This window comes from Elaeis guineensis, chromosome 2, assembly GCF_000442705.2.
Source record: "Elaeis guineensis isolate ETL-2024a chromosome 2, EG11, whole genome shotgun sequence".
Classification (NCBI taxonomy): domain Eukaryota; kingdom Viridiplantae; phylum Streptophyta; class Magnoliopsida; order Arecales; family Arecaceae; genus Elaeis; species Elaeis guineensis.
In genome coordinates this window covers 27,691-44,687 of record NC_025994.2, presented here as the reverse complement: position 1 = coordinate 44,687, position 16,997 = coordinate 27,691, and the positions used below count along the sequence as shown (strand labels likewise).

Here is a 16,997-nt window from a genome sequence, read left to right as displayed (position 1 = left end):
TTACACTCTACAACACGACAGCATTCGTCAAAGTTGCTTTAGCAATTAATAGACAATCTTCAGCACAAAATGTGAAATAGGATGTGAAAATGCTTCAGGCTGGTATACATGCAACCTTTGCTGGCTTTCTTTTAGATTCGACATTTTCATCAATGCATCTGTGCATAATATGAACAAATATGGGACAATGGGCAACCTTGCTGCAATCCAATATTTGACTGAAAAGAATCTATGGAAGTACCTATTGGGAAATTTGTCCTAAAGCCAATCGTCTGTTTGTAAATGATTGTACTATTTGTAAATTATATATGAATTATTAATTAATAAAAATTATTTGATATTTTCATCATAAATTGTGCATCTTCTTTATTGAACTCCTGTGTTATGATGAAGTCCTTAAAACTATTTTCAATTAATAAAAAAGAATTTATCGTGTAGTTTTTAAACTTGTTCGCGATCAAACAATACATTATTACTAGGACGATAACATTTATCAAGTATAGATCGTTGTGTGACATATAGATTGGTTGTCCTCATAACCAAAGAGTGTGGAAACAATGGTATGGCATGCAGGTGAAATGTAGAAGCACATTTCACTGAACGTGACCAACTGCGGAGCACTCTGCTGTCAAGAGTAGCTCGCAAAAACTATGCATATAAGTGTCCCTCTGATCTGAGATCACCACAGTGACTTGCAACCAACTCACTATGCTTTGGTGCCGGACTATCTGAATTTTTAATTCAGTAATGGAAAGTTTTTGGACGCCGTCAAGTACTTGCAAAGTCGGTTTGTAAGTCAAGATGGGATTGACCGCTCCTGATTTCAGAAAATAATGCTACATTGTGTTTCAATTTAGTAAAATCTTGACCAAGATAATCCTTATGAAAAATCACAGGATTTATAAGGTTGAGACACAAATCGGATATACTGATTAAAAGTTGACAATTTAACTCTGAAGTCATCTTGAGCATTGAGGGTCAAAAGGATGAATTATACGGTAACCATATGCCACTAGGTCCTTGAATATTACTCTGCAATCATTCGGTCTATCTAAACGTCCGGTATCATTACTAGATGGTCACTTCGATTAGTACAAAAATTTATTCCTGTGCTACCAGTTTAGATTCGAACCTGTGGGATCACACACAAAGAGGTTCCTGTCTGATCAGATGGCTGATCAACGATTGAGAATCGTTCAAGAGTATAATCGTCAATGTGATTGATGATTAACCTTATGTAAAAATAAAATAATTATAGGAGGATTAATTAATAATTAGATTGCTAATTAGCTCAATTTGATTGAACATTGAGGCTTTGATCAAGTCTAATTGAATTAGATTCGATTAAGTTTAGTCCAATTAGGTTATGAGATGACCTAATCGCTAAGAATGATTGCTTCCTGATTTGATCAGAGCTTGAGCTCGATGAATTCCTGATTGAATTAGGATTTAATCGAGTTCATTAATGCTTAATTGGATTAGGTTCTCTTATTTATTTAGGCTCTAACCAAATGTGTTTGGATTGGATCCAAATGGATAAACCCAAGAGACCAATTTGGATTAGATAAAACCCTAGCGCCAACCACAATATTCGGCCCTTCTTTGTTTCATGCAAATTCTGAATTTGCATGAATCATTTCCATGCCAATTCAAAGGTTTGTCGCCCCCTTTCGATGAGGATTAAGTGACTTCAACTTGAATTTTGAATTCAAGATTGGATTGGTTTTGTTTGAATTCAAATTTAACTTGAATTTCTTATTCAAGTTTGAAATTGAACTACCTACCTTCCTATCCTTATCCATTTATGACGCCAACTTTAAGAAGCCCTTTCTCTTGTGTGTGTGATATGAGATTTCACCGAGAGAAAGTGGAAAATCTGGGCATGAGGTTTTGGGTGGGCGTGCCTTCCTTGGCGTGTGAGATAGAGGAGAGCCGGCTTCTCTTGGGTGAGTGACCTAGATTCTGATCTAGGATTTTGGGCGAGTGAAAAAAACAAAGAGACAAGAAAGGTTCTCCTCCTTTCTTCCACCACTACTTCCTCCTCCTATTCCATCTTCGGCTTCGAAAGAGTCCGTGAGATCCAAAGAAAGGTGAAAATCAATCGTCAACAAAATCTTTATGCGAGCTAGTACTTCCAGGAGATTGACCAGACCAGGGCTTTGTGTGGACGTTCCGTAAAGGCCGGACACCCTGTGCGACTGCTGTGCAACCTGAAGAACCTTATTTCCACGGTTGTCAATTGCGGTGATCTTCTATCCGCGCTCAGGTATTGGGTTTTGAACTCAATGATATTGTAGATATGATCTACTGCCATATTGATTTGATCCATGCTTGCTGATTTTAGATTTCAGATTTTATATATGCATTATATCATGTCATAGATCCTAACGTAAGTTGTTTTTAGATCAGATCTAATGCGTGCATAGTAGATTAAATTGTTTAATCTAGTTTGCTTTTGCTAACATTTTAAAAATGTATGCATGAAACGCCTACTGTTTCTTTCAGTACGATTAATAAATAAAACAATAGATGGCCCCTCCATTCAAGCTCTAAACCCAATGATTAACCCACTCTAAATCCCCATGCACATCAAAGTATAGCACAGGAATTCCCACCAAACACAATCATGGGCTCACTCCATATCCTTTTTAATGGGCAAACTCCTGGATTTTGGAGCTCTAATTAAATCATGCATAATTTCCTATGCTATTAAAACATTATCTGAGTTTTGAAATATTCTGATCTCTCGCCAAAAGCTTCCTAGTCCGAACTAATGAGATCCCCCAACATTGGCCACATTCTGCCAACCAGAATTTTGGCAATGATCCTGTACAGTGTTGTACACCAACTGAAACAGCAATAATGGGGGCGGTTGCAAGGCATCCAGTCTTTTCAAGGTCAAAGCCAAATAGGTCTCTTTCCAACTCAGAGGCTTTGTATTTGCTACAAAGAATTGTCTCACTGCTCAACACACATCCTTCCCAATAACTTGTCAATATTTCTTGAAGAATAGATGTGGAAATCCGCATTTGACCCAAGGCTTTATCATCAGACATAGAGTAGACTGCCTAACATAATTGTTCAATGTTCAACAAAAGTAGTTAATTAAGGTCACAATTTTAAGAGACTGACAAGAATGATACTTTCACCACTATGACAAAGTTAACCATCATCCAAACTAGGGTTGTTGTTGTTACCTATTAATATCAGGCCTCAATGAAATGAATAGCTCCAACATTTTTTTCTTTTTGATAATCACTTCAAAGATATGCAAGCATGACAAAGCAATCCATGCACATCTGATAGACTAATAAAATCTTGATAGAGCTATATGTAGGCTCAAATAAGTTACCCGTGCTTAATATGAATTTTAAGGAACCTTGATATGATCTAAGTTTTGCCATCTCAGAATCAGACCGTGCACCAGCGATATCTTGGTACAGCATCAATAAACCCAATACCCGGGTCGGTTCAATGTACTAACACCCGATTACCACCCCCCCCTTCCCCAACACACACCAAGTACTAGTTTGGTACTTGTATGGTACAGTATGCCTAGTACTTGCCAATACCAACCGGAACAGCATACCATGATACAGTCATTAATACAAACAAGAATTAATAGAAATGATTATTATGGTTGTGATTATGATTTATGATGTTCATTTCATCATCCATTTCAAGCATCATGTCTACCACCTACTTGAGATAAAGAATCTTAGGAGCCTTCACTAAATTTCAGGTCTCAAATTAGAATCTCTTCCCAAGAGAGCATCTTGTCACAAGTACAAGTTTCATTTTCTAGAACCTCTGCCAACTTAACCAATATTCCCTCTTCTTAAAAAACCAAGAAAAGATCCTACTATTGATACATGTATAGGTCTTCATCCAAAGTTTCCAATTGTGCATATTGGGTATTGCCCCAGTGATTGACTCCAGTGCATCTTAGCAACCAAGGTTCGTCGTCTCGATATAGACGGCCGTTTCGGCCGACCGACGGTACGGTTCGGTATGGTTCCATACCGTACCGAACAAGCAGCAAACTGACGAAGGCACCGGACCCGAATCGAGAGAAGAAAAAGAGAGAGAGAGAGGGAGGAAGATAGAAAAGGAGGGAGGGAAAGGAGGGGACGGGGCCGCCAGACGGCTTCCGACTGGCCGCCGTGGTCGTCAGACTGCGCAGTCCACGCGCGCGATGCCGCAGGCGTGAAACAGAGACATCGCCCCTTTTGTTTCACGATTTTTTTTTAAAAAATCGAAACTTAAGTAAAGCCGGCAAATAGTTTGCTAACTTCATTGATTTTAATTTTTTTAAAAAATCTTTTAAACAGTGAAGCCGGCAAATGGTTTGCCGACCTCACTGTTGATCTTCGTTTTTAAAAAAGGGTGTCGCATGAACAGGGGCAACAGCCCCTGTTCCGCGACTGCGATGCCGCCCGCGCCGCTTCTGCCACCCCCTCCCCTGGCCTCGGCGAAGCCCACATCCGCGACCGCGACGCCACTCGCTCCCATCTCCGACGATCTCCCCCTTCTCTCTCTCTCTCTCTCTTGCTCATTTCAAACCCTATCGGGCAAATCGACGAGCCACGGATGCTTTCGCGGCCCTCCGATGGCCGCCGTGGGCCCCCACCGGCCTCCAGCAGCCCCCGCCTCCCTCCCTCTCCTCTCTCTCTTTCTCACTTTCTGTCTTTTTCCCTCTCTCCTCCACCGGTATACCGTTTGAACCGGCCAAACCGTGCCGGTTCCCCGCCGGTCCAGCTCGGTACGGGGTGTACCGGCCAGTTCGGCACGGTACAGCATTCCTTGTTAGCAAGCATCAACCACTCCTTAAGCTTTGGGCATCAATCATGACAAATGAAAGTTCTCTTCCCTGTTTTCTATCAAGGTCAAATATTAATGATATCTTAAACTACAAATTCATATGCTCCATTCAGCTCAGGGATCAGGTTACCTTACACAAAACAATATAAAAGCCTCCAAAATTTTCACCTAAGCGAAAACTTTGACACCTTCATTCTTTACACCCATTCTAAGAATAATATAATCAAAATATCATGATGCATATAAGACTCCATTTTGCCAATAATACCCTTATACCAAGAATGCCTCTCGTCCGCCTCATCTTTGTCATGCCTACTTTAGTGCGGAATTGCATCAACTTTACTAGCTTGATGGAATTCAGTTGGCACCTACCCATCAAGCCATCCAACTTACCCAACCTCCACAATGGCCCCCTTAGAATCTACAACAAGGTAACCCATCCTCCAGCTCTATTGATCTCCTCCAAACCTTCACAAAATCACCAATTTGTTTAGTTAAAAAGAGAGAAAAGGGGATTCTTTTTTATGGTTTAAAAAGGGTAAAAAGAAACATTTCTTGCTTATTTTAGGAATTCTTTATTGCTGGATTAGCAGCCAAAAGTCTTCTAAGGCTAGGTATTGGTAGATTGCTTGGCTGGAAACTATCCTTACCACCAAACCACTGCAAGGGCTGGGACTGAAGGAAGGGGGGCATCAAAACTGTCTACTTCTCCTCCATCAAGGAAATCTTTGGGCTATGGACTTGAGCCAACAAGGCCATGTTCAAACCAATCTGATTTAAAAATTGGTCCAACTTAATGGGCAAAATTCATCAAATTTAACAACCAAAGAACACAACCCAATAGAGCTAGATACGCTCATTGAATTACCACATCATTTATGACAACAAAGCATGAGAAAGACAACAAAGCATGACATTGTAGACCTTTCACTTTCACCACCAAAAATACCATCCTATTTGGCATGTCCATATCCTCCAAACTTAGCACCAAGTCCATGTCTCAATCTCCCAAGTCTGTCAAAGTCATGACAATAGAAGGATAGAAATCCAACTATTTAAAATATCAACACATTTCAACTACATGCAAACTCTTCGGAAACTTCTACTTTTGCCGTATCATTAGTGTAAGGTAACTTTAGGTTGTTGAACCTACTTCAAATACTCTTTGGAAACTTGCTCCAATTTTGGTAACTTCCACTTTTACGGACTCCCTTACTACAAAGTTTCTAAGACCACAACTTTTCTGCACCTGCAACCGAATCTATGCTCTCACCTCCTTACAATTGAGGTAACAAAGTGTTTATGGTTCATGTGCATGTGCACATGCATACTAAATGGCAGTGCCAGATACAATAACTGAATTCAAAACCTCTATAGATTAACTGAATTCATAACTTCTATAGATCCACTTCAAGCAAAGGAGGACAAAGGAAATAATCTCAATATTGGGCTTTTGATTGAAAAAGCTTCCAGAGGTTTAGAAGGTTGGTAATGCCCTTCAATTCAACCTAGTCAAGCAAGGAGTACAAGAACCACTATTAGTACCAAACTCAAAATCTGGACAATAATCCTGCGAGACCTAGAGGTTTGAATTTAGAAAGAAGGCAAAATTTAAAAGAAAGAGGAAGTTCAAATGGCAGGGGGAAAAAAGCATAGCTGAAACATAGTGCAGAAACAAGCAAGATTCTGTCTTCATTAAGAAGGCAAGAAATGAATAGCAATAATGAGTACAAGGATAATGATGGCAAATGTATGTGTGGGCATTTTCATCTTCATATGCTTCCCCTTTCAAGATTATATTCATATGCCCCATGAAAGCATCATAATAGCAAAATAATAACTGCTAACCCAAATGGGTTGCTCTGATAATCAAAAATAGGAAGAGTTTTTACAAAGAAATATATAAGAACTTCAAGAGTTTTTCTTAAGAAAGTTCCTTTTATCTTTGGTTATTGATAAATAGCATTACTTTGAACTCTATACACTGTGACAATGACTAGACAATTTGATGCATCATGTGAGAATGTAGACCTACCTAAAATTTAGAAGTGTGCATATATTCAAGTTCAAATGAGATAAATGAATATCCGCAAAGTCCACAATGTACTCAGCCATACTTGATTATGAAAACAGTTTTACAAAGCAGTTTGTACATCGATGATAGTAACTGTGACGGCATTTCTTTGTGAACAAGTGTTACCTGGATGCTCCAAATTTTGAGTAAGTTGGTCTGCCTAACACTTGGACACTTGCAACACTCATTAACACTTCATATCATCATATTATGATGCCATCATCATAACTTATCTACTTATGGCACTTCCATACGAAAGTTATTGAGTCAAATATAACAATTTGCAACCATTTTATCTAAAGTTTATGAACTTAAGAAGCATAGGATTAGCTCATTATTCACTATATGCACATAGCAATACATATTTTAACACAAAAGAAAGATAAAGAGATGTCCCTGCATCTGAATTTTAAAAGAAATCCATGTCAGTTTATTCTGGATGCTTAGACACTTCCCAACCATGTCACAGTTCCAATTAACATAATGAGCATCATATGATTCAGTATATGCAGATTTTTATAATTAAGCAACAAACAGTAATATCTACAAGTTCACAGAACAATTGTCCAACATAACATATTTTTTCCCTTAGCTTTTCAAAAAAAATTTCCGGGACTTTTCTTTTCGTCATAAAAGCAAACAATTGATATGCATTGACTAGATTCACACTGTTGCCATTACCAAAATGGACCAAGATTCAAGATTGGTTATAGGAAGATAACTCCAAGATAACGGCCAGCCAAATACTTTTTGAAGGCCTTCAAGAAGCTTTCTTTGAGGAACTAAAATAATAAACAACAGAAAAAATTAAACCAGTTCTGGGACATCAAATGAATACCGTACTTGACCAGAATGCTATGACCAACCAACATAAATGCTTAAATTTGAAATGCAAAACCATGGCAATTACCAGACGCTAGTATTCTGGGCCAATGAAAGAAAAAATGAACACTTTTTCATGCATCAAAATGGTTAAAGAAGTGCAGAAAAATCAAAAGTGATTAGCAAACAAATGAATCTTACCTCAAATAATCGAAGTTTTTCTTTGGCAGCCCAGAATTGGTAATGGAAAACAACACCAGCAAGCGTAGCATATTGATAATTGGCTCTTGTTTGTGGATCATCTCCTCAATGTACTCAAAACATCTGCTCATTTAGTGACATCAGCAAACGAACAAACAAAATTTTATCATAAATAATCATTAAACAAATAATTGACTCCTGATTAACTTTGAGAACCAACATGGATATGAGTCTTAATGAAGCATTTGGAGTAAAAATAAGAGAGTATTGATTAGAACCAGGATCATGAATCATGATCTTAACATCAAAGAATAGAGAAAACGAAGTTCAAAGTGAAAGAAATTAATATCTCTCAGTCCACTAAAACATTAGAACAGCTGAAGGATCGGAAAAGAGATAGAGTAGCTTACATTTCATAATTTTGCAGTTCCAAAATTGTTTGCTCTATATATAGTCAGGCATGGAATGATGGCTTACTTGTAAATGATTGCAAATGTTGAGCAAGATTTACGTGCCTCTGAAGTGACTACCAGCTATTAGTTCCATACAATAACTTAAATTAGAAAAAAAAAGAAAAATAATAAACATACCATTATTTCTGGTAGTGAGCTCAACTTCTTAACAAAATCCTTCAGCCCAGATACAGACTGTGACTGTGAAACAAATAGCGCACGATTTAATGTAAACTATATAATTATTGGCTAATAATAATAAGGAAAATATTGCACTAACTTCTAGGAGTTGTGACTCAAACTTATAAATAGGACAAAAAAGATGAGGAGGGGGAGCCCTTAATGCACCAAACAAGAAGAAAAGCTTTTGCAATTGTATCCTTTGTTAAGTAGCTCCTTCAAATGAAGTATCTATGTTATGACCAAAAAAAGATTAAACAATCATTTGCAAGTCAAAAAAAATGGATTAAACAGTCATTTGCAAATCAAAAAAACTTAGAAAGGTTAAATAAATAACTGAACACTACAAGGAAGAATATACCCCCTTGAACAATATGATCGACAAAAGGCATCACTATGCAAATTTTCTAGTGGTCATTAGATCAACAAATGCAAAATATTGCAATTTTATCTTGAGGCCAAACCAAAATACTGCATATGGTTGTTTACTAACCAATTGAACTCAAAAGCTTAAGCTGAAGGGAAATGGGTAGACAATGTATATCAGGCTTAATAACAACCCCCACCCACCCAACCAAAAAAAAAAGTCCCATATGTGACACAAACCTGTACCACTCAGTATTTACTTTGCTCATAGGAGCTGGCTCCAAAACGACCAATGCTGACCCAATACTACCTTCATACTGCAGTATGGATCCATAAATTGACTTTAATCCTTGGGCAGTCCTTTTCTATTCCATTTGGTTTAGGCTCTTTCCTTGTCAAAGGTACAGAGATCCTTTTCTTGCTCTTTTTTCTTGGAACTATAATACTGTCTTAGTAATTTTATTTCCTTAAAGAGTTCAGAAATAGGAAACGATGGTTCACAAAATTTACCGGAAAATCTAAAATAGAGTGCAGTCACTAAGATGCGATGATATCAAGGAACAAATTTCAGATGAAAAGGTCAAGAAAATCACTAGCATAACTTCAAAATTCAGAGAATTTTGAATTATGACAATCAATTCAAATTATCAAAGATGTAGAAGAGATAGGACCTCTATCCAAAATGATGGATAATAAACCAAAATTGAAGCGTACTTTAAATTCCTGCCAGCAAAATTTTTTATGCTTTTGAAGAGTGATAGAAAGTTAATTAGCTCAGTATTATTTAAGGCACCATTCAAGGCACTGATTGGCTAATGCAACATTCAGAGCTGACTTCTCTTTTCAAATAACAAATCTGAAAGAATACTTATCACTAAAAGTGAATAATATAAGTTTTCTACAAGAAATTTTTCTAGTTTCGGTACAAAAATACAAGTGCAGGATGATATACAAGGTAACCCTTACAGTAGATTTCACTTCCGCATAGTCTTGCTGCATTGAAGTTGCCTTTTGGCGCAGAACCTGCAGTTATAAATGCAATATGACTTCAGAATTGGAAATGCAAAAAATTACAAGAAATGCATATCAAAATTAAATGGTGTAAGATGAGAATATCTAGAACGAGACAGATTGCCTAAAGAACCAGACTAAAGAAATTTACAAAACCTGAACAACAACTTCAAAGTTGAGATCCCGAATCTCCTGGTACAATTTATCACTGAAGCAGAAAAAACACATTGCAGAGCAAAAATAAATGGCTTGAAATAAATGAATATATATCTGGCATTTCAGCTATCTCTTATAATCAATTTTCTAAATAAAAGAAATTACAATCATGATGACAAACAACAAACATATGTGCAGATCATATATCAACCTTCCACAAGAGTAGATGGTACAACATTCTTTATTGTTCTCAATCATATATGAGCATGTGACATTAATCAAGTGTACTTATTACCATCATCCATTAAATACTCTCCCCCTTGGATCAATCACATGTATCCAACAAGTAAAAAGCTAGTTCCCCTACACCAGCATTTCTGCCAAGGTCAATCTCTTAGATTGACTATTACTAATTACAAGATTTTTAAATCCCATGGGACAGGGCTATCCCGATTTTCTCATCGAATAGGATGTACCGCCGTCCAATCCCGACACTTAGGATAGAAGATGTCCCAAGACATCCCAATTGGGATGCTGCAACGCTGGTGGAATGACTCTGTCCCAACACATAGAATGGTACCTCATTCCAATATCTTGCAAGATGTACCGTTGGGACCTGAATCCTTGACTAATTATATATAATCAGAAAGGCTCTGGGGCCAGCCTTAAAGCCTGAAGCCACGCACCCCACAACCTAAAAGAAAAAACAAACACAATATTGCTTGCCAAGGTTCGCTGTCTTGGTAACAGACGCCGTACTGATACCATCCTATTATAGTGTTGGTACACGATATGGTACGAGATGGCAAGGTGTATCAAGCATCGATATGGTACAAGACTGCATACTCATTCAGTATCGATATGGTATGGTACCAACTAGTACGGCAAACCATTCTCTTTGTTCTTTCCCCATGCAACCTGGCAACCCAGCCCCACTGCTCGTGAGGGGAAAAAATATATCCCTTCCATTTTAGTTTTTCTACACATCTAGTTGCTTTCTATGTGCAAGCAACATACTTCTTTGGTATATTTCCACGGGCTCTCAAGCTCAAGTTCTAGAATTCTATCGAGATTAAAATTGAGCAACTCTCTTTTTTAAGTAGAATTCTTGCAGGTCCAAAATTTTTTTCATAAATACATAACTAATTTTAAAAGGAGCTTTTTTTCGTAGGTACTTTTATTGAGAAATCACACCCTCCATGTGCAACAAACATGCACATGTATCACAATTGTTGGAATCTAGTGCAGAATAATTGGAGAGATAGAATTATGACAATCATGCTGCATATGAGCAACCACCTCAATTGGAAGACCATAATTATAGACATGGCATCCTCATGAGTCGTGACAATGTGCTCATCAACAAGTAGAAAGCATTGTTACAGACTTATGGCAAAACAAGGGGAAACGGCAAAAATGTATTTAGTTTCATAACTTCTTGTGCACTAACACTCACATAAAATGGCAAAAGTAAAATCATAGTAGGCTACTAGTATGTATGCATATGTATATGTGTGTGTGTGTGTGTATGCATCCATACATGTGACTCCATTTCCGTCATTGATGAAGATAAAACAGGTCACCCTGTGTCATCCATACATGTGACTCCATTTCCGTCATTGATGAAGATAAAACAGGTCACCCTGTGTGGAAATATACCAAATCCAAAATGAATAAAATACCAACTTCAAGGTACCTTGAATTTAAAGGAACCTTTGTCTTTTTTCCCTCTTGTTGGGCACCCATAATAGTGGGATCAATCTCCACAGATCCATTATTGATTTGCAAAATCTGTATCAGAGCTATCAGAGAAGGCTTGCATAAAGTAAACTAGTAAAGGCTGTTCAACTAAAATCACATACTCTGAAAATTACATGGAACATTAAAAGAAACAAATATATTATAAAGATTATGAAAGAAAGCGTTATGGAATTATCATATCTTGATATTCCAAAATGACAGTGAAGACAAAGTCAATCCTTTTCAACAGAAATAGAGTACTCTATTACATAAAGTTATTGTACTCTATTGCATAAAGTAATAGAGTGCAATAACAATGTGATCTCAATAGTAAAATCTGCCGCCACATACATTGGTGCGTAAAGAAACAACTAACAACCAGTATTGACCCATCACAGTGTTATCAGTGCGTGTCCCACCAGTGTGCTACGATATATGGAAGTGTATTTTAACATTAATACCAACTAGATGGTATCTTATTATTCCTGGTTCTTTTTTGGCTAGGTTCTGGGTTCAGAATATATGTAGACATTCAAGTCACATCCATGATATATATCATTACTAATCAGAAAAGACATCAGATTAAAAGACCAAATTTGAATTGGTACAAATTGTTCTAAGGTAGATTGGCTTTCTTACATAAACTCATATGTATCGCCACTTTCAATGTGCTTAAAATCAATTAAAAATGTTCACAAATGATAGATAGAGTAGTTGTTGAAAATTTAAAAAGTGAATTTCACAGTGATCTATATCATAATCCAAAAAAAATTAGAGCATTACAAGGAAAAATAGTTCTCCCCAATTCCTGAACCACCAACAAGTCCTATCCTATTAATGAAGTGCTGTGTTTATAGATCAAAGTATAATTGAGTAGCTTTATTTTGTTCACCGGGATGATATCTCTGCTACTTTCAAAATGATAATAAAGTATAAGTTGAGCCTATATTGCGATATATACACATGATTTTATATATTGTTAGCTGCACATTATTAATTAATGAGGTTGGATTGCCTCATTTATCTAAAAACTAAAGCATAAGAGTTTTTTGAGAATAGAGAGATTGTCCTACCATATTGGTCTTTGCCTCGTTCATCAACATGATATCTCCACTAATTTCACAATGATAATAAAGTATAAAAAGAGCCTATATTGCTATATGTACACACAATTTTACATATTGCTAGTTACATATTGTGCATTAATGGGATTGGATTGTTTTGTTCACCTAAAAATAGAAGCATAAGAATTTTTTGAGAATAGAGAGATTTCTCTAACATATCAGTTTTTGCCTTATTCACCAAAATGATATCTCTACTACTTTCATAATGATAATAAAGTATAAATTAAGCCTATATTACTATATGTACACATAATTTTACATATTGCTTGCTAGAAACTATGTATTAATGGGGTTGGATTGTCTTATTTATCTAAAAACCATAGCATAAGAGCTTTTTAGAAATAGAGAGATTTTTCTAACATATCGATTTTTGTCTCATTCACCAAGATGATATCTCCACTAATTTCATAATGATAATAAAGTACAAGTTGAGCCAATATTGCTATAAGTATACATGATTTTATATATTACTAGTTAGAGATTATGTATTAATATGGTTGGATTGCCTAGTTCACCTAAAAACCATAGCAAAGGAGCTTTTTGAGAATACAGAGTTTTCTCTAACACATCCATTTTTGCCTCATTTGGATTGCCTTATTCACCAAAAAATCATAGCATAAGAGCTTTTTGAGAATAGAGAGATTTTTCTAACATATCGATTTTTGTCTGGTTCACCAAGAGGATATCTCCACTACTTTCATAATGATAGTAAAGTAGAAGTGGAGTCTATATTGCTATATGTACATATGATTTTATATATTGCTAGCTACAGGCTATGTGTTAATGAGGTTGGGTTGTCTCATTCATCTAAAAACTATAGCATAAGAGTTTTGACAATAGAGAGGTTTCCCTAACATATCAATTTTTGCTTTGTTCACTAAGATGATATCTCCACTACTTTCATAATGATAATAAAGTATTAGTTGAGCCCATATTACTATACATACACGTAATTTACATTTTGCTAGCTACACACTGTATATTAATGGGGTTGGATTGCCTCATTTATCTAAAAATTATAGCATAAAAGTTTTTTAAGAATAGAGAGATTTGTCTAACAAATCAATTTTTGCCTCGTTCATCAAAATGATATCTTCACTACTTTAGTAATCATAATAAAATGTAAATTGAGTCTATATTACTATATGTACACATGATTTTACATATTGCTAGCTACAAAGTATGTATTAATAAGATTGCATTGTCTCATTCATCTAAAAATCGCAGCATAAGAGCTTTTTGAAAATAGAGAGACTTTTGCAATATATTAGTTTTTATCTCATTCATCAAGATGATATCTCTACTACTTTCATAATAATAATAAAGTATAAATCAAGCCAACATTGCTTATGTACACATGATTTTACATATTGCTAGCTACAGACTATGTATTAATAGGAATGGGTTGCCTTATTCACCTAAAAATCATAGCATGAGAGCTTTTAGCTTTTTGAGAATAGAGAGATTTTTTTAATATATCGGTTTTCGATAATATCTCTACTACTTTCATAATGATGATAAAGTACAAGTTAAGCCGATATTGCTTTATGCATACATGATTTTATATATTGCTAGCTACAGATTGTATATTAATAGGGTTGGATTGCCTCATTCACCTAAAAACTATAACATAAGAGCTTTTTGAGAATAAAGAGTTTTTCCTAATATATCAGTTTTTGTCTCATTCACCAAGATGATATCTCCATTACTTTCATTATGATAATAAAGTATAAGTTGAGCCCAATTACTATATATAATTGTACATATTGCTAGTTATAGAGTGTGTATTAATAGGGTTGGGTTGCCTTGTTCACCTAAAAACCATAGCATAAAAGCTTTTTGAAAATAAATAGTTTTTCCTAACATATCAGTTTTTAAAGCAAATAACTTAATTATTGGAACTACAATTAAGACAATAATCAAAATATTAGTCTAAAATATATAGGCAAAAGCCTTGATGAATCTCAAAGTTCCATCAGATCTGTTAAACAATACATTGATAAATAACTCGAGCTCAGCTTGAAACTGAATAGGTTTTGCTTAGAACTTGGCATGTATAACCAAGCAAGCATGGTATTTCTTTTCTCAATAAGGATTGTATCTTTTGTGCAAAAGAAGGATTCCCCTTCCTTCAAGCGAATCTACTATTGACTGGTGGGTGATGCAACAATGCATTCATAACAATGAAGGTGTCCTTTCAACAAAATCTAAAGTTTTTAATGGAACGGTAGTAACTTTGAGGCCACCAAAATCTTAGCACCAATGCTTTATCCTAGCATCAATATATTAGAGTCAGCAAACTTATTTTTTAGTATTTCGTGCAGGAAATACTAAAACAAGGAGTAACTAAGAAAATGGAGTTCCAGAGAGGAAAAATAGCACTCGTTCTTTCAGATTTCCATTTAGTTTTAGCTTCAACCCAAAGGATGATGATATAATAATGTTTCATCTCTACCAAAAGATCAAAGGTCAGTCATTACCTTACAATGTATTCAACAATGTCAAGCTTTATGGTTATAGCTCGGGAGAACTAGATGGTTGTTGCTATATTTTTTTTTTTATTTAGAAATATAAAACAGCTTGATATTTAATGGTTTATGATGGGTTCCACATGGTTATGACATGTTTATCATGTCATTCTTCTATGTGAGATTTTATCTTCCATCAAAAAGATATATTTTTTATGGAATATCATAGTTCCATAGTTTCTAGGGTTTTCTTATTTTATTTATATGTATTACGTACTCACCAAAGAAGGATGAGATAGAGAAAAAAAGTAATAGATGTACGGCAGAACTTCCTTTTATATTCTTTTATTCTAACCCTGCTATATACTAAAGTTTGAACATTTTTTACTTTGCCAAATAATAGACCCCAGCGGTGCTATTATTTGCCATCATTATAGATACATATGTTATTAACTTTATTTTTTTTCCCTTTCTTGGAAATGATATCATTAACTTAGCACCACCATATATGGGTTTATTTGAAAAAGAATAAAGCTTGTTATAACTCACAGGTTATAATGAAAGCATAACGTTGTTATATGTATATGTATTCATAAATACATACATACATATGCATATATGTATGTGTGTGTGTGTCTATGTAGACGGATATATAAGCAATGAGAAGCATTATAAACTTTGGCATAAACTAGTCTAGATTCTAACAATGCTCCTCCAAATCATACTACTAGACTCTTTTTTTAGAAATTATATATACTACAAGAATCTTTGGTTTTCAATAAAGATAATGGTATTATTTTACTCCACAACTCCCCTTCGTTTTCTTCAGAGGAATACATATTTCTCCTTACTTGATTAAGGGCAATATTTCTTGCCCATTCTATCCTTTCATTCTGGGTTTTATTTTCCTAAGTGATGTTATTTTTTTGTCTTTAAATTGATAAATGTTGTTCTAAAAATCTTCAAAAGATAATATCTCTTCACTACGCAAATGTCCAAATGGGAACCGTCCAGCTCGCGTTGATGGGGTTGAATATTTTTTTTGATGTGAAATTAAGTGGGAGGTTGTGCACCACCCTTTTATTTCATATGAGGAAAACTATCGGCCGATTCAGTACAAAAACCTCAGATCTGAAAAAACCCCAAAAGACTCGACGACATAAGTTAGAAAAGGGTTCTAACTAGCTAGTGTCGATAGCAAGCAATGGAAATACAAATCTTCATGAGTGGGATCTTGCCACGATCTCCAATGATTGGAATGACCCAGACAAAGCACTAATTAGTACTAATACAGCCACTAAAACTCCTCTTAAGTAGTTACAGCTCTAGACAATATTGAGAAATAAAAAATTTGTCCAACATCTATCAAGACAACTTCAGCTGCTGATGGGGTTGAATATTGGAAAGCCATGCATCTAAAGAGAAAATCAACAGTGGAGATCAGCAAGTTGGAGTAAAAAAAAGACTTTTTGGTATGCTATAAAGGAAAGGTTAAAGAAACTGATGGTGTCTTCCTTCTACCAAAAAAAAAAGAAATTGATGGTGTAAAGGCTAACTGGACGATGCAAGAGTATATAAGCAA

General features: G+C 35.5%; 1 pseudogene; it reads right to left on the bottom strand.

Annotated features, from left to right (window-relative positions):
- The window catches only part of LOC105034362 (vacuolar protein-sorting-associated protein 33 homolog), a 48,257-nt pseudogene that overhangs the window by 24,033 nt on the left and 7,227 nt on the right, over positions 1-16,997 (bottom strand).